The 25,267-nt window shown below is 42.1% G+C and overlaps 1 long non-coding RNA gene across 1 annotated transcript in view; it reads right to left on the reverse strand.

Moving 5' to 3' along the window:
• Positions 1–24,898, reverse strand: part of LOC311518653 — a 57,915-nt gene extending 33,017 nt beyond the window's left edge. Inside the window, exons 1-2 of the long non-coding RNA XR_014711060.1 lie at positions 24,811–24,898; positions 10,581–10,704 (exon numbers count right to left, since the gene is read on the reverse strand). This is a non-coding gene — a long non-coding RNA (uncharacterized lncRNA). The remainder of the gene's footprint in view (positions 1–10,580; positions 10,705–24,810) is intronic.
• Positions 24,899–25,267: the final 369 nt, after the last annotated feature.

Raw genomic sequence — 25,267 nt, forward strand, 5'->3', positions numbered from 1 at the left:
AGAAATGACAGAGAGAAATCTAGTCTGAGGCTACTGGAGTAATTTTGTACTGTTCTACAGAAAATGTGAAGTTTGATACAGATTTTAACCATGTGACAATCTGACACTGGTTCACAAGTTATTCAATCAAGTGCAAACTGAATAACAAATAATAATGATAATGATGATGCCTGGCTCTTACATAGCACTTTTGATCCATTTATTTCAAAGCTGTATACAAAGGAGGCCAGTACTATCCCCATTTTATAGATGAGGAAACTGAAGCACAGGGAGGTAAAGTATCTTGCCCAAGGTGACCCAGCAGGCCAGTGGCAGAGCTGGGAATAGACAACTCATGTGCCCTGAGTCCCAGTCCGGTGCTCTACCTCCTAGGAAACATTGCCTCCCAAAGCAAATTATGAATAATAAACTTCTTTGTAGTCTAAACTGGATAAGATGGCATTGCTTCCTCTAAATGGAATGGATATACTTAATCTTTCTTAAAAGTTAATTTTATTAATTTTTAAGATTAATGTGCCTTTCTGAAAAAAACCCCATAATACACATATGGTAATATCGCTATGCAATATGATGCTGCTAAGCTTGAATCCATGTCAAAATTCTCTGGGATCTTTGAGAGGTATGTGATGGACAATTAAAGTGGAATATATATAAAATTTAAAGGAACAGAATGATCAAAACTGCTTTTCCAATTTCCCAGATTCTTTAACTGTTACTACAGTTATCAGTTATCTAAGGGTATGTCTACACTACATTTAGACATTTGCAGCTGGCTCATGCCAGTTGACTCAGGCTTGGAGGGCTTGAGTTAAGCAGCTGTTTAATTGCAGTATAGACTTCCTGGCTCAGCCTGGAGCCTGGGCTCTAGGACCCTGAAAGGTGGGAAGGTCCCAGAGCCCAGGCTCTAGGCTGAGCCCAGAAGTTCACAATGCAATTAAAGAGACCCACAGCCGGAGCCCTGTGAGCCTGAGTCAGGTGGCACAGGCCAGCAACAGGTTTTTAATTGCAGCACAGACATACCCTAAAAGGACTAGTAAGAATACAGGTATCTCCATCCACCCATTTGTACTAACTTTACTGAGAACAGATAAGGAAAATAAAATGCGTGCATAGCAATTGATAATTCTACAAAAGAATGTTCTATTTTGTAATTATCCAGAACTACTTCTTCCCAGAATGCTTATCTTTATATTCAGTCTCTGTGAAAATAAAGACGACGCTTCCCTTTCAGTTCAGATTCTGCTGAAATTACCCCTCTTGAAGCCAGTGCAAAATGGCTTACAGTGATCAGCTTAGTATAAATACCTAGATAGATAAAGCGATTTAGAAATCAGATCCCTCAGGTTCCAGCCCCTGTAGTGGTACATGGTTCTTTTCCTCTTTTACCAGAAACAGTTTTTATTTAGTTTTGCTAATTCAAGGACAGAAAATAACACTTAAACCAGGTAAAATAAAATGAAATTGTTTCATTCATTTCCTCTCAAGTATGAAGTTCTACTCATCAGCTGCTGATATAGATGGTATTTTTTCAGTTAGGATGTTCTGACTGAGTGTGCTTTATATTGCCTTCCTAACTAATAAAACAATCAGCTCTATGGAGCTGCTTGTTTGTTTCTCTAAAACAATTAATTAAATAATTCTTAAATCTTTTGCACAAACTCCTTGGTCATTAGTGTGGGTCACTTCAGACTTTAACTTGTTTTGTTCTTGTTTTTTTCCCCACTCATTCTATACCTGTTAATTTTCTTCTCTGTAGAAAGCTTTTTATTAATAATTTTTAACATATTTTACAGACCAATAGCAATAAAGTTTTATTTGATTCAGTAAAGCAATAAGCCACAACAGTCTCTTGGTGAATTTTGCCCGATCCCTTCACCAACACTGCTTACTAAAATTTACTTTAGTATGGCTTCTTGCAAATAGTATATGACTCCTTAATTTTAAAGTCCTTTAGAAGCCCTCTGAAACACATATAGTAGATGTGGCATATTATTAATGTGTCCTTCCCCCATGAAACATAGTACCTAGTGGATAAGATGGAACAGTATGAAAAAAGTTATAAAACTGTGACCATTATCCTACTATTCTGAATATTTCCTGTTTGTAATCTCTTTCTCTCTAGGGCCCCGTATGCTATAGGGAACCCCTTCTCTCTTTTTAAGGTTTAAAATGACACCTATCACCACTGTATCTGAGCACCTCACAAACCACAATCATAATGCATTTTTTTCTCTTCCCTCTCCCACCCACCCAGCAGATTTCTTGATAGCTTTATAGGTTTCTATGTGAGTGAGATACTTATTTCAGGAATGCTAAATCCCAGAAATTAAATTTGCATTTTAGTTCTGATTGTGCAACTCATGGTCTCTTATCTCCTGATGAGTTTTGTGAACTTAATCAACTTGTAATAGATTGTGGCATAGCAGTATGTGAGAGGGGGAGGATAAAAGTGGGAAGTGGCGTGCCTGTAATGCTGAATGCTACGGAGGATTCTGGGCTAAAGAGAAATCCATAGGCATCCTAGGGACACTGCCTTAATTTAGAGCAGCCCTTGGGGGCAGTCAGTCAGTATACAGATGGTGTAAAGCCATTTTGTCACCCCTTCCCCACACTGTGACTTCTGTGCACTCTCTCTCCCTCTCAGAAGACACAACACAGTATTTGCCCCAGAAACTTCAAGGTACAGATGGTGTGAACTCCCCTTGCTCAGATATTTAGAAGACTGTTGTTGAACTATTTTATGAATGTGTCCTGTCTCCTTACATGACACCTTCCCCTCTATCAGCTATGGATTTTCTATTCACTCATCCTCTTCATCTCACCAGAAATAATCTCTTAACATCCAATATTGTTTTCTGTATTCCCCTTAGTCTTGCCACACTCCTCCCATATTTTCAGGAATGGTCCTCTTCTTCTGTAACTAATGCCCATAATTCAAGACCACTTAGGACATGTAATAGATATTATCTTTTATTTTGAAGCCTTATTCTCTTAAACTCCTGCAGTACTTTCCAGGTTGCCAAAAAACATCTTTTCACGTATCTTAAACTAGCACAGCTAGGAAGTCTGCTCAGTCTGAACTATCACCCATGCTTCTGCCCTCCCTGCCACTCTTAAAGAGACATTGTTAAATGGAATTCAAACCTGTGAAAAATGTACTTCAAATCAACAATGTCTCAAGGGTGGTAACATATGACCCACACAAATAAAAGGAAAAAACCTATTTGCTCTTAATGTTCTTCACATGCAATTCATTTGAGATAATATGCAATTGCACATCTTTGTATCATTTCTATTTTTTTGTTTTGGAAAAGTGAATTAGTCACACTTTTGTACTCCTTAACAATGTGGTGTACTTTTAAAATTCATATGGAAATCCATTATTTTCCAGAGCAGTGTTAAAGCTGCAAAATTATTCTTAAAGCAATCATGGTTGTATGAAATGTCCCTCTATTTCTCTCACCATATTACAAGCTAGAACTAATGAGACTTTTTGAACTCGGTACTTTGTGCATCTTGCCTTAATCATTTTCTGTCAGATGCACTGCAGTCAGCAAGGGGATTACCATCTTGCAGAATTGTTGTATGCAGCATCTGCCAGAGAAGGATTTTCCTGATCCCTGTGACTGTCATGTTAGTAAAGGGAACACCTCAATGTAAAAATCTTCTAACTACAAACCCACTGCATCTATCAGTCATAGATGATATGCTGATGTCTTATTTGAGTTTGGTGAGGACACCATCTGTACTGCTTTAGCTCAGAACCAGGGATATGTATCACTTTCTTTGCAGATAACAAAAAGAGCTCTTTAGAGAAGTGCACATAAATCTGTATACAGGAAGGAAGGAATTGAACTCGCTTGGAAAATTTTATTGCATTCCACAGAAAGAATGTGCAGTTAAAAACAGAAAGAGAGAGAGAGAGAGATCAGAAGAACCAGAATATACTGGCAGCTATTCAGAGAGTGTATTTTAATGTACACCTACATGATCACATACTATTCCTCAAATAATGAATCATACAATTTATTTTCTGTCACAGTTGGGGCATATACAGAACACCACCACAAGATTCTCTCAGTATAAAGTCTGCCTCACAAATCCTCCAGGCTGGCTCATTCCCATAATTGTCTTCCTCCTCTCCTACTCCCAGGCTTCAGAGTTTCTCCAAAGACAATCTCATGATCACATGGACTTCCGCCACTATATATTGGTTTACTCCTCCTTCAGCTCTGCAATTTTCCTGGTCTCACAGCTCTAATTCTCCACTCTCTTTGACTCCCAAGACAAAAATTCCAGCCACCTCTTTGCCACCTTTGACTTCCTCCATAAACCCACCACACTTCCAGCACTCTCCTGCCTCTCCATACAGAATATTGCCAAATATTTCAGAGAAATTCATTGTGACCTTCTTACTCTCTCTTCCTCCTTCCAGTCTATCTTATCTTTCCCATCACTGATGCTGAGGTTTCTCATCTCCTCTCCTCTAAGTCCTCCACCTATTCCAGTGACCCTTACTCCTTCTGCCTCATGACCTTCCTTGTTCCCCACTTTCCTTCCCTTTTTCCTCAATCTCTCTCAGCTCACTGAGTGCACCATTAACAACTGCTTACTCTCCCTTCCCAGCTCTGTGCTTGATTCCCCACTCACCTGGTTCCTGACCCCTCAAATTTACTGAAACTATTCTTACCAAGGTCTCCAATTACCATTTCCTGGCCTCTTCCTCCTTGATTGCTCAGAGACCTTTGACACGGTCAATCATACCCTCCTTTTAAAAATGTCCCTCTTTTGGCTTTTGTGAATCTTGCCCCTCCTTGTATTCTTCCTTCTTCTCTGGTTGTTCCTTCGTTGTCACATTTCTGTGGGTCCTCATCCTCTTTTGGTGGGCTTCTAATCCCAGAGGAGTCACTCCTCTTTGCTATTTACACCCTATCTCGGTATTACCTCATCTACTCATATAGCCTGAACTACTAGCTTTTGCCAATGGCTCACAAATCTACCTCTGCTCCTGATCTACACCCAGTCCCACATTTCAGCCTGTGTTCCTGACATCTTGCCCTAAATTTAAAATTAGGATGGCCAAAAACAAGCTCATCTTCTCTCCCAAGTCCTCCCTTTTCCATCTATCTTCTGCCACTGATGGCACCTCAATCCTGCTGGTCACTCAGGCACATAACTCAGGTGTTATTTTGGACAGTCTCTTTTTTTAACCTGCACATCTGGACCACATTCAAATCCTGCAGTTTCATCCTCTACAACATTTTCGAAGTCTGACTTTTCCTTGGTCCACACCACTGAAACCTCTTGCCAGGCCCTTAGCATCTCTTTTCTGGCCTACCACTGCCCTTCCTGACACTAGTTTGTTCACTCAGGTCCATATACAAAATGCTGCTATTAAAAACAAACACTTTCCTTGCCAATTCCACTGATCATGTCAGTCCCCTCAGCTCTCCACTGACTCCCCCTCATTTACTACATCAAATACATGCTTCTAGTCCTTTACTTTAAGGTTCACATGTAATCTAGCCCCTTCCTACTTATCTACCCTTGTAACTCGTCACCCCCTGCCCCCTTCACTCTGCCAGTCTCACTTTCTTCCATGCTGCTCCTTATGCATAGAACACCCTCCCTGAGCTGGTCTGTAATGCCACTTCTCTATACTCCTTTAAAGCCTCTCTCAAGACCTGTGTTTGCCATGATGCCAAATGTAAATCATCATCTGTTAGTGTAGACTTGCAGGGATTTCCGTTATTCGGCTATTATTTATATATTTTAATTAAAGAAACCTTTAACAAAAAAATTCTAGCTATTCACAAAGCTGATCTCTGAATGATGCATGCTCTTTCTGCTGCTTACCTTATCCTCCCTCCCCAGTTCCTTCCAACTGTTTGTTATATCCACTCTAGCATCTTGACCTAAATTTAGGTTGTAAACTCTTTATGGCAAGAGCTATCCTTGTACTCGCTCTACAGGATCCTGCATAAATGCAGGTCAATTCTGATTAGGGCTTCTAGACTCTACTGCAGGGGTGGCCAACCCGAGCCTGAGAAGGAGCCAGAATTTATCAATGTACATTGCCAAAGAGCCATAGTAATACGTCAGAAGCCTGCTCATCAGCTCCCTCCCGCTCCCAGCACCTTCCACCCACCAGCAGCCCCGATGATCAGCGTCTTCCCCTCCCTCCCCACAGCTCCAATCAGCTGTTTCATGGCATGGAGGAGGCTCTGAGGGGGAAGGGGAAGGAGTGAGGGCACGGCAGGCTCAGGGGAGCGGGCGGGAAGTGGTGGAGTAGGGGCAGGGCCCATGGCAGAGCCAGGGGTTGAGCAGTGAGGACCTCCCGGCACATTGGAAAGTTGGCGCCTGTAGCTCCATCCCCGAAGTCGGTGCCTATACCAGGAGCCGCATATTAACTTCTGAAGAGCCACATGTGGCTCCGGAGCCACAGGTTGGCCATCCCTGCTCTACTGTAATAATCTATTATGATAATTAGAAAATTGTTCTTGATGATGGGGAATAAAGGCAGTCATGTTCCACCACTGAACTTCAGAAATCTCTCACGTAGTCTGTCGGTTCAACAGCATGAAAATGTCATCATCTTTTTGTGGAACTGGAGTGACGCTGAAGTCTAAAGCATGACACACATGAGTCGGGCAGACAAAGTCATTGGTGAGCATCTTGGTAGCTATAGCAGTGGTATGACTCTTTCCCCTTGCAGCTAACAGTTTATTTCTGGCTTCTTCAAAGGATTGGAAAGCTCTGAGTGTTGTATCACCATGCTGATCTATTTGATGCAGCTTTCTCAAGATCAACTGGTTTTATTACACCAAAGTGTATGCTGTTCTCAATGCTGTCCTTGAAGTGCTTTCTGGGGTGGCATTGATTCTGGTGTCCTTGTGCCAATTCTCCATAGAAAAGTTTTCTGGGAAGTTGCTGTTCAGGCATCCTAATGATGTGTCCAACCCAATGTACTTGAGCTTTTATTAGCATGGCCTCGATGCTTGTAGTATTTGACTTTTGGAGAACCTCCAGGTTGGTAACTTTGTCTTGCCAGCGGATCCCCATTAATGGCGCGCATATGGAAGGCCTCTAGCTTTTTAAAGCACCATTTGTATGGTGTCCACGTCTCACAGCCATAGAGGAGAGATGTGAGCACAAATGCATTGTAGTTTTATTTTTGTTAAGAGGGTTACGTTGTGGGATTTTAGGACTTTGTTATGTAGCTTTCCGAATGACTGAGAAGCTTTCTGTATCCTGTTCATGATTCCTTTGTCAAGAGATCCATCATTGGAGATGTCGCTGCCGAGATAAGTAAAACTGTCAGCTTGCTTTAGTTGGATTCCACTAAGGGAGATGCGGGGGGATATGGCATGGAGTGGTGAAGATGACTGATGCAACACCACAGTTTTCTCCAGGCCAAATAAAATTGAGGCCAAATAATTGTGATGCTTCAGCGAAGCGATCTATGATGCACTGGAGACATCCCTCTGTTTGTGCTAGGAGGACACAATTATCTGCAAAGAGTGCTTCTCTTATTAGTAGTTCTATTACTTTTGTTTTTGCTTTAAGCCTTATAAGATTGAAGACTGAGCCGTCGTGTCTGTATCTGATGTATATGCCTCTGTTAAGCCTGTTTGTAGCATGTTTGAGAACTAGGGTGAACTTCAGAAATGCTAATATGACAAAAGGCCAGATCCTCAGCTTGTGTGAACTGGCTTAGCTCCATTGAAGTCCCTCATTTACAAGACCCCAGTGACTAAAAATACTGACGTTGGCTTTATTAAATGAATACAGATGAAGAGTAAGTAAAACTATACCTGATGGCACTGAATTGTAATGGTATAAAGATCAGAGTAAAACAGAACTAAAAATCTGAAAGGGTGTTTTCTTTTGTTCAGTAAATATGGCTGAAACAAGTTTAAGATAAGACATTTCAGTTTATTTCATCCTGTGAGTTACTCACAGTTTGAAGACACTCATATACAGACTCCATCAAGTTCCCCAGCTCTGAAGTCTGCAGGCTGCAAGAATCAAATTTGGCCCTAAGAACAGCACTGCTCACCATTTCCCAATTATAACTCTCCTTAACTTTTAAATTAGTCACCTGAGCAACAGCTTTTGTTAAAGAACTCCAGAATACTTGCAGAAGTTTTAAATGTAGGGGACCCACGTTGGAAATGACAGGATTTTTCCAAGGACACACATTTGACTCCTGCAGCACTGAAGAGTGTGTGCCAGACAGAAGTTAGGGACTGCTGCTGTATTAGCTCACAAAGCAGTAAGCTTAGCATTAGCTTTATTTGAAGTTCAATTTAATTTTACTTCATCTTGTTTGAAAAGTCCTGTACAGTGCAGATGTTATGAATTCGCTCATGCCCAGGGAAATTATGTAGACTATTTGTGGAGGTATATAGAGATTAATATTTGTAGGAACTGATCCATTTTGCGTGACAAACTATCCTTCCATCTTAGATGGTGTTCAAATAGACTTGTGGCAATGAATCCATCTCACTTTAGTCACTTGCAAACAGAGTAAACAGAGTGAAAAATTCCAGAATGTAGATAGTTTTTTTTAAACAACATTGTCACCTAGCTCAGCTTCTGATCATATTAAGCAAAAAAATCTTTCTATTAATCTTCAAGGGTTTGGAGATTTCCACAGTATCCCTTCTTTACTGCCTACTGCTGCTGTTCTCCAGATAAGGAGATGAGGTCAGTGGGCCTGGTGCCTGAGGTAGGTTCCTCTGGAAAATAAGACCTTAGCATATGTCATATACAAGCCAAATTTTCAACTTTCTTCAGTTCACATGAGAAGCAACAATAGATTGGTCTGGGAATTCTGAAAGTTATATGCAATGAGTAAACCAGTAATAAAATCTTGGTTTTACTTTCTGCTTTGTTGTTTACAGCAAAGCACCATATGAAATAATGTTACACTTAATCCTTGGCTGCCTGTACCAGTCCAATGCTCAGAAGACAAGTTTGCACATGAGCATTCAGAAGAAACTCCTTTTTTTAAAGGTTTTGGTATTTTTGACTGATTTGAATCAGCCCTGAACTGTAGCAAATTATCTTCCAGCCTTTTTGGTGAAAAAAATATTTGACAGCACCTGGAATTTTTAAAAATCAAAATATAGTTCTGGCCTCATTCTTATAATCCCCAATCCTACCTTCTTTGTCAGCACTTTTGGGGATTTTTTTGTGTATTTCAAGCCTTTTAAACATGGTAAAAATGAGGAAGCTATCCTCAGAGCCGAATCCTCAGGGCCGTCACCAGTAGTGAGGTAGTCATGACTATTTTCCTGGGTCAAGAGTAGACAGCAACCAGCAGCATTCCTCTCAGCAGGAAAACAGTCTCACTATGAAGCAGTTACACTGGTGCTGCTGCAGTTCCCCCAGGAGAGCCAGCAATGTGGTCAGTGCCATGACAGCAATACAACTAGATTGGAGCTCAGTATGGACAGCCTGAAGTTCATGGAAACCCTCAGGCAACTTGACAATCTTAGGCCTGAAACATACTGAAAATGGTCAACACCACAATAAGAAACCAAGTAAAGTTATTCAAAGGAAAAAAACCTTAAACTGAACAGGAACAAATGTCAGATTGGTCTGAATGAGGCTGATTATTTTGGACATGTGCAGCAATCAAAGAAAGATGGAGGCAATTGCACAAAAGGTAAGATCCAAAACCAAGAAAGTCTAACAGCGATTTTGGGGCATGTTAATATGTATAAGAAAATTATTCCTAATAATTAAGTTCTCTATTCAGAATGCTGCTTGAAGACAGAACAGAATGGCAATGCTACCTGGCAAGAAAAACATTGAGAATTTAAAAAGTTTGTCACAGAAGTCACAATACTGAAATATTCTGAGATTAATACAGAGTGTAAAAGCTTGATAGGACAGTTCCCAGCTTGTATCTACAAGAAGATCAATCAATGACATATGCTAACACACAGCAGAACTAAGCTCAGATTGAAAAAATAAATGTTGGCAATTTTGGTTGTGAATGTGTTTATAGGCAGAAAGTGGTTGAGACATAAATTAGATTAAAAGAAGAGAAGTACTTGTGGCACCTTAGAGACTAACAAATTTATTTGAGCATAAGCTTTCATGAGCTACATGCATCCGATGAAGTGAGCTGTAGCTCACGAAAGCTTATGCTCAAATAAATTTGTTAGTCTCTAAGGTGCCACAAGTACTCCTTTTCTTTTTGCGAATATAGACTAAGACAGCTCGTACTCTGAAACCAGTCATAAATTAGACTGTAAATCAGTGGAAGCCAGATCTCAGAAATCATTGTGCATGATATTACCAGGGCTTCAAAAAATAATCGTGAAATTACAGAAGTATTTGTTCAATGGGAAATACCAAACCTATAAGGGATTTCTTATAGTAGTAATGCTTTCAAGAGTGCCTAGTGAAAGCAAGGAGCTTCAGGAACAGAAGTTTGAAGTAAATATGTCTCAAGTTCCACCGATTTCTGAAACAAAATTTGAGAAACTTCACCAAGAAACACAAAATGACCCAAACTTATAATTATGCAGCATAATTTTAAGTAGAGAACCAACAGAAAAAATCACCTTTCCACTGTGAAGATCCTGGGGTGAGCAAGGAACCACAATGGATTAGAGCCACCCTCTTCCCCCTCCATCGTACGTGTACCAAATGTGAGCGTGGTGCAGTTGAGGTTTCTGTCCCAAGAACCTAAATTTGAAGAATATAGACTATTAATTCTTACTGGTAAAGAGAAGACTTGAAAGTGATCTCTTACAAATATTCCATATTACAAAAGAAAATGACACAGTTAATAGAGATATGGAACCAAATTATGCTATTATTGATGATGGTTATCACTGACAGCAGAACTGGGCTTGACTTGGTTTCTATGGTAAGAAGTCCACAGGCTTGTAAGGATACACAAATAAAACATTAGCAAGCTAAGAATAGATTTGGGAAAAGCTGATTAATGCAAAGAGTAATAAACATATGGGGAAAAGTTACAGGGGGAAGTGAAAGATTCACTAATTTGTGTCCTGAAAATAAAAGATTTAAGGGGAATGGTGAAAAAAGCAAGGAGGATTTATAATTACAGTAACTAAAAAAAATGGCAGGAATACTGGGTCTGGATGGCCTCTTCCTAAAATTTCTTATGTTCTTTGTTTCTTTTCTACTAGTCATATCTGAGGCTGAGTTGTTGATACGTTATAGCAATGTGATGTCAATATATTTTAATGAATTATTATTAAGGCTGCATGTCTGTCATGGAAATCACGGATTCCGTGACTTTACTTGACCGCTGTGACTTCTGCAGTGGCTGGAGCTGGCTCAGGGACTGCCCGAGCTAGGCAGCAGCAGCAGTTTAGGTGTGGGAGGAGGCTAGGGGCAGGAGGTTGGAATGAAGGGCAGTACTGTCCTCAGGGAGGTTCCCTGGCTCCCACTGGTATGTCCCTGCGGTTCCAAGGTGGAGGGGCCAGAAGGCCCCGCGCCCGCAGGTGCTGTCCCCGCAGCTCCCACTGGCTGTGGTTCCCGGCCAATGGGAGCTGCGAAGCCGGCGCTTATGGCGGGAGTAGCGTGCGGTAGGAAGCCTGCCACCCCTGCCAATCACTCCTCCCCATGTGCGCCAGCAGGCATGCCAGCTGTGCGCTGCTGTCCGCCACCCCCACCAGGACCAGCGGGGGTCCGGGACCACCCTCCCCGCAGTTTTAGTTGGGGCATATACTAAAAGTCATGGACAGGTCACAGGCTGTGAATTTTTGTTCACTGCCCATGACTTGTCCACGACTTTTACTAAAAATACCTGTGACTAAAACATAGCCTTAATTATTATTAGCCAAATAGAATATGAAGGCTATTTATTTAGGCAGTGAGCCTGCACTCTGTCATTAGTCCAAGTCCTTTAGAAAATCTTTTCCTGGAGATAAAATGACATTTTCTAAATTGTACCTTGGCAGAGATTTTTCCCCATTCTGTATTAAGTCATTGAGGGACAATAAAATTTTTATGGTGGTTAATGCATGGAATGTTATACTGATTTTCATAGTTTATGTGTTTTATAGCACCTTTCAAAATCTCCTCCTATAAGCTCCTGTACATATTGTGACACTGCACCCCGTACACTTTGCAGTGATATTATAGGATTGACAATTATAATGTATTTTATGCAATACAAGTAATGTGAGGTGTCATTGGAAAAGTTATGATTTGCTGAATATGATTATCCTATTTGTATGCACGTATCATTTTTGTATCTGAAGTTATGAATATTGACTATGTATCTGTATTTCAAATGTAGTTTTCACCTGGGTAACACCCACTAGACAAGTCAGTCTAGATAGTGGGTGGGGAAGGGCCTATTCAGGGCAATAGTCCATTAGGAAAAAACAACAGACTTTAGGATAAGCTTATCTCCCATCTGGGGACCCTTTCTGCAAATGCTACAGGCAGCCTCCAAGTAATGGCTGCTATGACTCTACAAGGACATATGATCAGACCACATAATGCTGGACTCCATCTTGGGATGTCAGTATTCTTCCACAGACTGGTCTGGGAACCAAGCTTTGAAACAAAGAGTTCCCGCCCTATGCAAAAGCTACATAAGCCAGGGAGTGACATTATCTGGGGTTCTTCAATCCCCACCCAAGAAGACTCCGGGAAACAACTGAGGAACGAAGACTGAACTGAGGGAAGTGCTGGACCCAGGCTAAAGGGACTTCTAGCCTGTGAATGAAACACCTGGAGATTCCAAGTGGTAAAGCAAGTGAAGTTTGCCCCTTAAGAATCTGTAGCCTGCTTGTATCATCTCTTAGGGTGAGAATCTGCTACTCATATCCAATCAATTTAGTATATTAAGCTTAGTTTGTGTTTTTTGTTTATTTGCTAGGTAATCTGCTTTGATCTGTTTGCTATCACTTAAAACCTATCTTTTGTAGTTAATAAACTCGTTTTTGCTTTGTTTAAACCGGTAAGTTGGAGTGAAGTGTGTGGGAATCATAACTCAGGGCAAAGGCTATTGCATATTCCTTTCAACATTGAGGGAGGGGGTGAATTTTATGAGCTCAAGCTGTACAGTTCCCTGTACAGCAGAAAACGGTATAATTTTGGGTTTATACTCCAGTGGTGGGTGAGAGTCTGGAAAGCTGGGAAATTGGCTGCTGTCTGCTGCATGTATTTGAGTGGCATCGGTCAACTCTCTCAGGTAGCTCAGTTAGTGTGTGTGGCACCATCTGTTGTTGGGTTGGGTGATAACAGGGCTTGGGTTAGGCTGACTGTGTCCCCAAGCAGTGTGAGCAGGGCCAACCCAACAGTGGTTAGAGGAGCCCAGCAGTTCCCACAGCTCCCAGACTGCACGCCAGGGGTGACAACATGTCACACATATCACTTAGCATAGTATTTGTCTGGAATCACAAGACCTCATGCCTTGATCGCAGAGACTTAAGACACCGCACCTGTGTAGAAGTCTCTTACCAACTTGGGGACTCTCTAGTGCAAGAGGGGTGTATGTAACAATACTAATGTCACTAGAGCTGACAGAACACCTGCACTAGATATTTTTAAAAATAAGTTTGCTGAAGTTGAAGCAATGGGATATTTGCAATGAGTTGCATAGGTTAGGGCAAGGAGGGCTCTATAGCTATTCCCTGATTTATGGCAGCAAATTTAAGGCTAATCATTTCTGAGAGCATTAAGACAGACATATACTATATATGCAATGAATAAATATGCAGCCCTCTTCCCAGTGAGTCTACATGTTTCACTGTAGAAATGGAACACACAGTTTGGAATACTAGTACACTCAGTTGTTAAAATAAACAAGGGATACATTTACAACTAAATTCATTTGTCAAGTTGACAGTGCTTAGAAGCTCTCTGCATGCAAAATACAGGAGCATCTGCCTACCACAAATACTTTAGTTATCTCTTTCATCTCCTGAAATGGATTCAAGATGTTATGAGGCTTTAAAATGCAGATTACATACACAAAACAAACCCAGAAGCAGATGCACTGACACTACAGAAAAGAATAGCTAACACCTACTGTTGGGGTGAATAAACAAAACAGAGTGCAAAGTCATGATCCTAGATGGGGAAAAAAAGTTTTTAAACTTCTCCGTGAAGCTCCTTGCACCCCTGTACACAAGCAGGGCACAATCAGATCCTAGTATCTAAGTAGATTTCAATGACAGAGTGGGTCTCTCTTGTCATCAAAACCTGGCATTCTTTTTTTTCCCTTTTTTTAAAGAAAGACATGTAATATTTACTATGGAGTGGCATAAGTCACTAGGCTAACCTGCCTTTGCCTTGTGAAATTCAACAAAAAACACTGCTTCTTCCAATCTCTTAGAGCTTGCAATGTACAAGCCTCATGTCTGAGTCTTCTCTCACTTGCACTTTTTTTTAAAAGTATCAGAAGATAATCAAATCCCTGATCTAAGTCTGTCAGAAAGGAGTCAAATACAACAAGGACACTACCTTCCTCCTACACATTTTTTACATTTTTAATATTAACATAGTAATTTTATGCCTTGAAAATGAGATATAAATAGAAATAGCTATTATTCTATCGCGGGAACAAAGAGATGACATTAGAGGAGAATCTGTTCACATCACTAGAGGCCAGACTAAATTAAGTCTTGATCTATTCCACACTGTGATTCTATTAGAATCTGGCTCCAAGCCAAAAAGTCTCGTCTTCTTTGCAATCTAAACTCAACTATAAAAAATATAAAAGAAGGAAAATGAAGCGTAATGTGTTCATTACCTTTCTAAGCTTCCTAAAAGGCAATACAGCATTATTTTAGCAGATGAAATACCTGCAGCAATTACGACTGCATAATATATATTTTCAAAAGATATTGGCAAAGCAGCTGCAGATTCCAACCATGCCATACATAGGCCTTGTATCTTTACAGTCATACAGCACTCCTCATGCCCACAGTAAATCCTGTCATCCCTTCTGAAGCACTATTTGGGGGAGAGAGAGTTACCTGCCTTTGTGCTCAAATGACTGCTTTTTTTAAAAACAAGATTTTTTTCTAGAAGGTTGCATGACACTTTACAGCAAAGTTTAAAAGATAGATGGACTTCAGATGTGCTTGTTTAGCATCATAACCATCTACAGAGGAAGGCCTTCCCAATTTTATTGCCAGTAGGTCCATCAAAACAGACTGATAAAGGTGTACATTGACAAAAATTGTTGGTTCTATGCCAATAAAGCTTCAAAGCTTGCGTCATACCCATATGTGTGTGAATGTAACCATCATTCCTCAGGTGATTCAGGGTTCAGAAAAAAAGCCAGGAAGACACATATGGTCACGAACTTTAGAAAGAAATCAGGGGTAAATGGAAAACGGCTGACACATAGAAAAACTAAAGATAAGGAGAGTCAATGGAAGTTCCATAATTCCCCAACCCTCTTGGCCATTATCAAAACCATCAAAATTATGACCTCAAGGATCAGGAATTTTAAACCCATTGTCCCTAAGGGCTCAAAGGGAGACCCGATGAGTACCTATAAAACTAAAAGTAACTATTGAGGGGAGCCACAGGCCAAATGCCTAGGCCCCTCTAATGAAGAGAAACAGACAATGTAAAGTATGTGTGTGAGAATTCAAATCCACAGCTTTGAAAGGATTCCTGTAAGCAGAAGTGACTGGAGAATGGACCACAGGAGCTTACATGTAACAATGCTCCAGTAGCAAGAAATCTAAATAAGCAGTCCAGAGTAGGAATTTGAAGAGAGAGCTTTAGGTATGTTTCAGTTAGAAGTAATATGCCACAACTTTGCATGTAGGGGGTGGGCTGGCACTGAATCTGAGAATTATATGCTGCCAACTCCTGAGGAAACCCTGCAAAAAACAGGTGAGAGTGAAAGGATGATGGGGTTTATAAAGTAAACAGAACACTGGTAGAGAAGATCTGAGAAAGCCAGTATAATCAAGACAAGGATAGAAGGGGGATAGGAAGTAGCCATTTCCTGGAGGTCTCATCCAAAAGGGTACTACTGGCACACCACCTTTGCCTGAACTATCCTAATCTGGGGCAGGAATATCCATTTTAGAAGCAAGCCTTGGAGGACTCCTGCCAGAACTGAATGGTGGTATGCTCTTCATTGAGATGGGCTGCCACCACTTCAGCAATAATACTCAAATATGGTTGAAGGGCCCTTGCCACAAAAATTCAATGAGCAGCAGTGTGGAGGGTAATGGCTACAATTAGCATATGCTTGTTGAGACACATATCAGGTTATCACAAAGGTTGTGGATGATGGTGGCACTGGGCTTAGCTAAGCATAAGGCCTTTGAATATAAATACATTGGTAAAAATCCAGAGTAGCTGAATTGAAATAATTGAATTTACATCACTACGATGGTGCAAATCTGACCCATTTCATCTACATTAGTCATGTCCCTCAATTTTTCCCTTCCATTACTCTTATTTATGTCTGTTGCACACACAAAATAACATTAAAAGAACATTAAGATTGCAAAGTCAAGCATTCAAAAGTTAGGAAATGCCAGAGTTAAGGTTGCCTCTTTAACCTTAATTCAGTCCTCTTGCATGTATGAATTTAGTACAGTATTTAATTCCATGATCACATACTATATTTTCCACAGGACGCCTCCTACTCATTTAGTGCACAGGAGGGAAGGTTCTCAATGAACATCAATATTTTGTTTATTCCTCATTGTTCAATTCACTATACACTTTCCAACTTCTGCAACGAATGAGGGGGGAGTCCTATAGACAACAGCTTCCTTCACTAGACAATCTTGATACTTCACCTAAGCATGTCTATGCTCTGCATTGAATCACAGAAATGTAGGGATGAAAGAGACCTGAAGAAGTTAAAGTCCAACCCCCTTTGCTGGGGCAGGGTCACGTAAACCTAGACTATCCCTGGCAGGTGTTTGTATAACCTGTTCCTACTAAACCTATAATGACGGGGATTCCACAGCTTCCACTGGAAGCCTATTAACTACACTTATAGTTAGAATTTTTTTTTCTAATAGCTAACCAAAGGCCTTGTCTATACTACACAGTTTTGTCAACGAAACAGTGGAGGTGTACATACACAACAATGCTCCTCCCCATGATTTAACTCTCCTGCTACACCGACATAATAAAACCATCTAGATGAGCAGCACAGCAGTTTTTGCAACAAAGTTAGAGCAACACAGTACCAGGGTAGACACTATGTTTGCTTATGTTACCCTAAGAAGCCTTCAGGAGGTGTCCCACAGTACCTATCATGACAGCTCTGGTAAGCAGTTTCTGCCCTGCAGCCAGGAACACAGGTACGTGCCTCTCCCCCTTTAAACCCTGGGAATTTTTGAAATTCCGCTTCGTTTGTTTGACATGGACAGCCCACATTGCATCTTCCCAGCTGACCATGCTGGTTTTCCGCAGCACAAACACTCCCACCTGGAGTACACCGGAGTTGCTGAATCTGTTGGGTCTGTGGGAGAGGAAACTGTGCAGTCGCAGCTCTGATCCAGCCATAGGAACTTTAACCTCCCCAAGCAGATTGCTGCATGGCATGGATGAGAAGGGACATGAAAGAGATATGCAGCAGTGTTGTGCTAAGACCAAGGAGCTGAGACAGGCATGCCAAAAGGCAAGGGAGGCCAACCAATGCTCTGGTGCAGTGCCAAAAACATGCAGCTTCTACAAGGAGCTGCATGTCATCCTTGGTGGCAACCCTGCCTCCACTGCCAAGAGCCTCATGGATACTTCGGAGGACTGGAGGCAGCAGCCAGCAGAGTCAACTCCAAGGACAAAGTGGTGGACGATTTGGAGGAAGATGTGGGGAAGGCGACAGGCTCACCTCGTGGCATCGTGAGCCAGGACCTCTTTTGGACTCTGGAAGGGTCTAGCCAGTCCCAATAGTCCAGCTCTGGTGTGCCTAAAGCAGGACACGGAAGCTCCAGTAAGTACTCCTTTTGTTTTGATGGTGCATGGTTATGAGTTAGAGATGTCCTTTATTTTGTTACATGGTGCACATGGGAGAAGGGATCAAAATTAATGACACTAGGTACTGTTTGCATCTGCTTTGCATTCCCCTGTGCAGCTACGAAGTGAGAGCCCTGCGGAAAAGTTTGTTAATGCACACCAAAATCTCCCAGGAATCCTCCATAGAGATCTCTAGGAGATACTCTGCAATTCTCTGCCAAAGGTTCCTTGGCAAAGTTGCTCTGTTTCTTCCCCCATTGTAGTAAACTTTGCTGTGCTAATTGGCAATTACTTCTGCAGGAACCAAAGTAGCTCACAGGCAAGCAGCATACAGACCCTGTCTGAACATGCACGACTGCAGGAGATGCACCCTTGCATCTTCAGTTACCCTCAGTAGAGTGATTTCAGCTTTGATCGCCCCTGACTGTGGAAAACGGTGCCAGTACTCAGAATACTGTCCCTAGGTGCTTCTATTGATCCCCTTCTGAAACCACCCAGACCCTTTGTCCCATCTTGCACCCCACCGAGAGGCCGAATGCACCATATTCAGTGTTCTGGTCGTGCTGCGTGCTTGCCAAGCGAAGGTGAGAAAGAGGTGGATGAAACTTTTATGATTCAAGACTGAGAGTGCACACATAATGCTGACTCTGTGTATTGTTTCTTTTGTTTCTGCAGATGTGCCCTTGAGGGACAGCTCCTATACATTGGCAGAGTGCCTCCATCAGATTAGGAGACATAAAAGGGGGAGTAAGGAGGACATATTTCACGAAGTCCTGCAATTGTCAGACCAAGCTGATCGCAAGCACAGAGCATGGAGAGAGACAAACAAAAAACGAGAAATGGATAACCAGGAAAGGAGACGGGCAGAAGCAGATAATAGAGGACCAGGAGCGGATGATAAAGCTCACGGAGGACCAAATAGAGATGCTGAGGTCCCTGACTGCACTGTTGCCCATACAGAATTGCCTTCCTTGCCCTCCCCAAACCACCCCTACACATTCCTCTCACGTTCCCAGCCCATCACACTCGACCCCAGGAACATTTTTCCATAACGACAGCTGGACTTACACACAGCGGTGAGATGCTCACTGGCATGTCCCTTGTAAGAAATGTTAATCTGTGTATTGCTATTTAATAAAAAGATAGTATTACAAAGACAGTGATCCTTTATTTGTGACCTACACAGGTGGTTGCAACAGAAATTCATGCACAGTGGCAACCATCACATTTGCAGACTACAATTAGCACTCAGGCAGGAATTATTGGGGGGGAGGGATAGCTCAGTGGTTTGAGCATTGGCCTGCTAAACCCAGGGTTGTGAGTTCAATCCTTGAGGGGACCATTTAGGGATGTGGGACAAAAATGGGAGATTAGTCCTGCTTTGAGCAGGGGGTTGGACTAGATGACCTCCTGAGGTCCCTTCCAACCCTAATATTCTATGATTCTTTTACAGGGGTCATTCAATGTGGCAAGTAAACAATGTCTGTCTCAATTCATTACAGAAGGACACATTACTGGGACTCATTGTCAAAATGCTGCTTCAACTCTCCCTGATTTGAATAGCCTCCCCTTCCCCACATTAAGTTCTTCTAATACCCTTGGTGTCTGGCTCAAAATCAGCTGCCAGGCGATCCACCTCAAAGCTATGCCCCTGGGATAACTTCCCCCCCCCGGCTCTACAAATGTTATGCAAAGCACAGCAGGCTGCTATGACCATGAGAATATTTTCCTCAATGGAGTCTAACCTTCCTAAAAGGCACCACCAGCAACCCTTTAATCTGCCCAACACACATTCTATGGTCAATCTGCACCTGCTGAGCCTGTTGTTGAAGTGCTCCTTGCTGCTGTCAAGGTTTCCAGTGTATGGCTTCATGAGCCACATGAGTAAGGGATAGGTTGAGTCTCACCGGATCACTATGGGAATTTCCACATCCCACATTGGAATCATCTGGTCTGGAAAGAAAGTCCCTGCATGCAGTTTTCTATACAGGGCAGTGTTCCTGAAGATGGGTGTGTTATGCACCTTTCCTGGCTACCCTGTGTTGATGTCAATGAAACAACCCCAGTGATCCAACAGCACCTGCAATACTATATGAAAGTAGCCCTTCCTATTGATGTGCTCCATTGCAAGATGGTCTGAGGCCAAAATTGGGATATGCGTGCAATCTATTGCCCCGCCACAGTTAGGGAATCCCATTGCCGCAAAGTCATTCATTATTTCCCACACATTACCCAGAGTCGAAGTCCTTCGTAGCAGGAGGCGATTAATGGCCCTGCACACTTGCATCACTGCAACCCCATGGTGGACTTCCCAACTCCAAACTGATTCATGACTGACCGGTAGCAGTCTGGAGTTGCCAGCTTCCACACAGTGATCACCCCACACTTTTCCACCATGAGGACAGCTCTCATTTTGGTGTCCTTGAGCTAAAAGGTGAAGGCGAGCTCCATACGGAGTTCACGAAAGGTGGCTTTGCACATATGAAAGTTCTGCCATCTCTCATCATCCCATACCTGCATCACAATCTGATCCCACCACTCGGTGCTTGTTTCCCAAGCCCAATAGCAACAGTCCACCGTGTACAGCTGCTCTGTGAATGCCATCATCAATCTTGAATTGTTTCTTTCCACACAGCAGGGACAGCACCATGGATTCCTGTTCAGATTTGCAGCTCACGAAATACTGCAGGATCAGCTGCGTTGTGTTCATAATGCTTATCACAAGAGTGGGGAGCAATGTAGGATCTATGCTTTCAAGCGGAGATGGCAGGGGCAAAGTTTACAGGGCAGCTGAAAAGCAGCGCGCAACGCAGCCCAAAGCCCTTGGACTTATGGGACGGAGAAAACTGCATCATGGAGCAGTGATCCCACCCCCATGATGCATTGCGATCCATTCCCAGAACTCCTAGCAGAAGAAGGTGGCAATTTGCACAGTGGGCTAGCTACCCATGGTACACTGCTCTCTCTGTCAGTGCTAGAGCACCAACTGTGGACACAATCTGCCAACACAAGAAGCATTGTGTGAACATACATAAGCAATGTAATTACAGCAGTTTATAATCGTTGACGTAACTTAAGTTGACCTAACTCTATAGTGCAGACATGGTCTCAATCTCCCTGGCTCCAGATTAAGCCCATTACTCCTTTTCCTACCATCAGAGGATATAATCGACAATTGATCACCATCCTTTCTATAACAGGCCTTAACATATTGGAAGACTATTATCCCCCCTACAGCCCCAGTCTTCTTTTCTCAAGACTAAATATGCCCAGTTTTTTAACTTTTCCTCATAGGTAAAGTTTTCTAAACCAGTGGTTCTCAACCAGAGGTATGTGTACCCATGGGGGTAAGCAGAGATCTTCCGGGGGGTAAATCAACTCATCTAGATATTTGCCTAGTTTTACAACAGGCTACATCAAAAGCACTAGCAAAGTCAGTACAAACTAAAGTTTCATACAGATAATGACTTGTTTATACTGCTCTACATACTATACTTTGAAATGTAAGTACAATATTTATATTCCAGTTGATTTATAGTTATATCGTAAAAATGAAAAAGTAAGCAATTTTTCAGTAATAGTGTACTGTGACACTTTTGCATTTTTATGTCTGATTTTGTAAGCAAGTAGTTTTTAAGTGAACTTGGGGATACACAAGACAAATCAGACTCCTGTAAGCGGTATAGGCCAGAAAGGTTGAGAGACACTGTTCTAACCTTTTATCATTTTTGTTCCTCTCCTCTGGACTCTGTCCAATTTATCCACACCTTTCCTAAAGTGAGGTGCCCAGACTTGACACAGTACTCCAGTTGAGGCCTCACTATTGCTAAGTAGAGCAGGACATTTACCTCCCATGTTTTACATATGACATTTCTGTTAATACACCATAGAATGATATTAGCCTTTTTCACAACTGCATCACGTTGTTGACTTATATTCAACTTGTGATACACTAAAACTCCAAGATCCTTTTCAGCAATACTACTACTTAGCCAGTTACTCCCCATTTTGAAGTTGTACATTTGATTTTTCCTTCTGAAGTTAAATTCTTGTCTCTTTTGAATTTCATCTTGGTGATTTCTAAAATCAATTTCCCAAGATCATTTTAAATTCCAATTCTGTCCTCCAAAGTGCTTGCGATGCCTCCCAGCTTGATATCATCCACAAATTTCATTCTCTCCACTCCATTATCCTAGTCATTAATGAAAGTACTGAATAGTATCAGACCCAGGACTGTCCCCCCTGCAGAGCCCCCTAGACATACCCTACAATTTGACAGAAAACCACTGATAACTAGTCTTTGAGTAAGGTCTTCCACAACCAGTTGTGCACTCACCTTATAATGATTTCATCTAGACCACATTTCCCTAGTTTGCTTATGAGAATGCCATGTAGGGCTGTCAAAATCCTCACTAAAATCAAGATATGTCATGTTTCTTGCTTCTCTCCTATCCACTAGGCAAATAACCCTCTCAAAGAAGAAAAAGGGTAGATTCCCCAATCCTGGACCCAGCCGTGCAGCAGGGCCAGCAGCCCCGATCCCAGACCCTGTGGGCCCAGGCAGCAGCCCTGCCCCTGCCCCTGCTGGGTAGCGTGGACCCTGCCACATTGGGCAGCCAGGCACGCAGACCCTGCCGTGCGGCCTTTAGCACACAGCTGGGCCACAGCTGTGTGCTAATTGGGCTGCATGTGGCCTGTGTGTTGAGAACTGCTGGCTTATGTACTAATATACTTTCAGTTCTTCTTAAATAAGATGGGGATCCTGTGAAAAAATATTATGTGATCATGTTACCAAAGACTGTATTATAATTTATATGCACAAGGGTGCTGAATTGAGGTTGCAGAGGCAACCTAATTTTGGCATTTCCTAACTTTTGAGTGTTTGACTTTGCAACCTTAATGCTTTATAACTCAATTTTTTGTGTGTAATTTTCTAGGTTTTAGAAAAAGCAAACCAAAACCACAGAAATTCCACCATGTGGTATCACATTGGCACCCAAGTCAGCTTTATATCTCCATCTGAGCTGACTGAGCCTGAGCAGTCAATTGCATTACTCAGTATTGGGAGACTTGGTTGAAGGCCAAATAAGACTGTGGTGGTGATGGCTGATTGGGTGAAGCAACTGTAAGATACAGTAAGGATAATACCAGCCCCTCTGTCTGAGGGATGCTACTGCCACTTGTTGACTAGATATGCAAGCCGTAGGGCTGGTTAGACCTCAGCTGCTGCTAGACAAGCAAGTACGGTAGAAGTGAGAGCCAGATTGGCTTCTTTCCAGCTTTGGACCACCAAAAGGCTAGAACCACTTCTTTGACATGTGGGCCCTGCAACTGTAATTCATGCCTTTGTCTCCTCAGGATTAGATTTCTGCGTTTATTTTAAAACCCTGATAAAAATGAGATCAGTGGAGCCACTTGAGCTGGAGCCCTATTGGTATAAATGAGAGAGGGCTGCTGATACACCATCATTCGCTACAGACCCTTCTGTTTGGATTTTGTTCCCCTTCCTTGATCAACAATGGCCAAGTTTGTTGACCTTCAGGGCATGCTGCATGACCCATATTTTCTCCCTTGATTTTAGGGAGTGAGGAGACTTGTGAAAATAGCGCCGTTGTCAAACAATACTTCAATACTCAGGAAAAGTCACTACAAAACACTTCAGTTTGCTGAGCCAACTGATGTCCCTGGTGCTGCAAAGCTTCCAGGGATAGATTCACAATGGGAACTTAAGCACTGCAAGTTGGGTACCCTGCTACCTAGTGGAATTCAATGCATGCACAAATACCAGCATGTTGAATGATGAAATGCTTAAGCTAGCCAAAAGGAAATGCTGAGGAGAGTAGTAGGCCCCACACCGTGCCCCTCAAAAGGAGTTAGATGCCTGAGTCCAGGCTAGAGGGAGGCACCTATCTCTACCTGGGATTCATAACCATGTACCTCTCTCTTGGAGTTTAACCTGGCTTAAACACCAGTCATTGCTCAGGCAGAGTAGGGATTTGAACCTTCATCTCCCATATCCTGTGTGAAAAACTCTAGTGACTGGACTAGGAGAAGGCGGAGTCCTCTACCCCTTAGCCCCACTAGCTAGAATTTTCACACTAGTTTTCACACCGGATATGGAAGACATGGGTAAATCACCACTCTGCCTGAGTTGGAGCAGGGACTTAAACCCAGGTGTCTCACCTCCCAGATGAGGGCGATTTAGGCTGCTGAGTACATGCCTGCCACCAAAATTTAGGTGCCTCAGGGACGGAAACTCAGGCAACTAAGAATGCCCGTGATGCTGAAATGTTGGACTTAGGCACTTCAACTGGCAGTTAGACAACAAAGTCCCACTTGTGAATCTAACCCCCAGTATGTTTGAGGTATGGTTCTGACGCTTTCACTGAAGATGTAATACCAGGACATACAAATGATGACGTAAAGAGGGGGAAGAGATTGATCACCAACTTGCATAAGATGCCAAATAGCTGAACCGACTGAGCCACTGTTAGACAAACCAAGAGATTTTCCCAGTGGCAAGACCTCAGCTGATTTCCTCTACCATGGCACTCAGAAAGTGTTTGCTTTCTCTGTAAAACTGGGTAGTTCTTGATCCAGAACCCTGCAAGTTTTCATCCTTGTATGGCTGTGAGTAGGTTTTCCCTTGATCATAGTGATTAAAAAAACAAAATATCGCAAACTGTTGATCAAAAATTATTAAACTGTGTATTACCCTAATTCAATCTCCTGTAGAACATCTTTCTTCGGCAAGACCAGCTTCCCCACCATACTGAATTGTGAATTTCTTTAATATTTTGCAATTTGTAATCACACTTCATAACGGTTTGCTATTTTAATACTGTTATTGCAAATATTTACCTGGTTATGTTTATTGGCGGTCTGGACAGATTATGGAATGTTTCATAATCCCCCCAAGGTTCATCAGCTCCAAAAGCTTGAGAAATCCTGCAATAAAGGATTTAGATTAACTAAAACAAACAACTGAAGGCTTTTCTGTTAAAACCTGTAGGCTGAGATTGTTAAAGCTACGTAAGGTATTTGGACACCCACTTCCTCTTTAATATTAATGGAAATCAACATTCTAAAGTATTTGTGTGTCTACTACACAGAGTGCTCCAAGAGTCTTGTTGGAGCATTAATTACTTATCTAGAGGCAATGGACAGTAGTGACTTAGAGGAGAACAAAAACTATTGCCTCTAGGTTTTGAGGAACCCAAGACATACAGAGCTCAAGCAATCTTCAGTAATCTCAAAGCACATAGGGGAAACAGGGTTGTTGGATGAGATTTGAAGTCTGTGGCAAAACGAAGAGTAT

The sequence above is a fragment of the Lepidochelys olivacea genome (genome assembly GCF_965140295.1).
Source record: "Lepidochelys olivacea isolate rLepOli2 genome assembly, chromosome: 3".
Lineage (NCBI taxonomy): Eukaryota > Metazoa > Chordata > Testudines > Cheloniidae > Lepidochelys > Lepidochelys olivacea.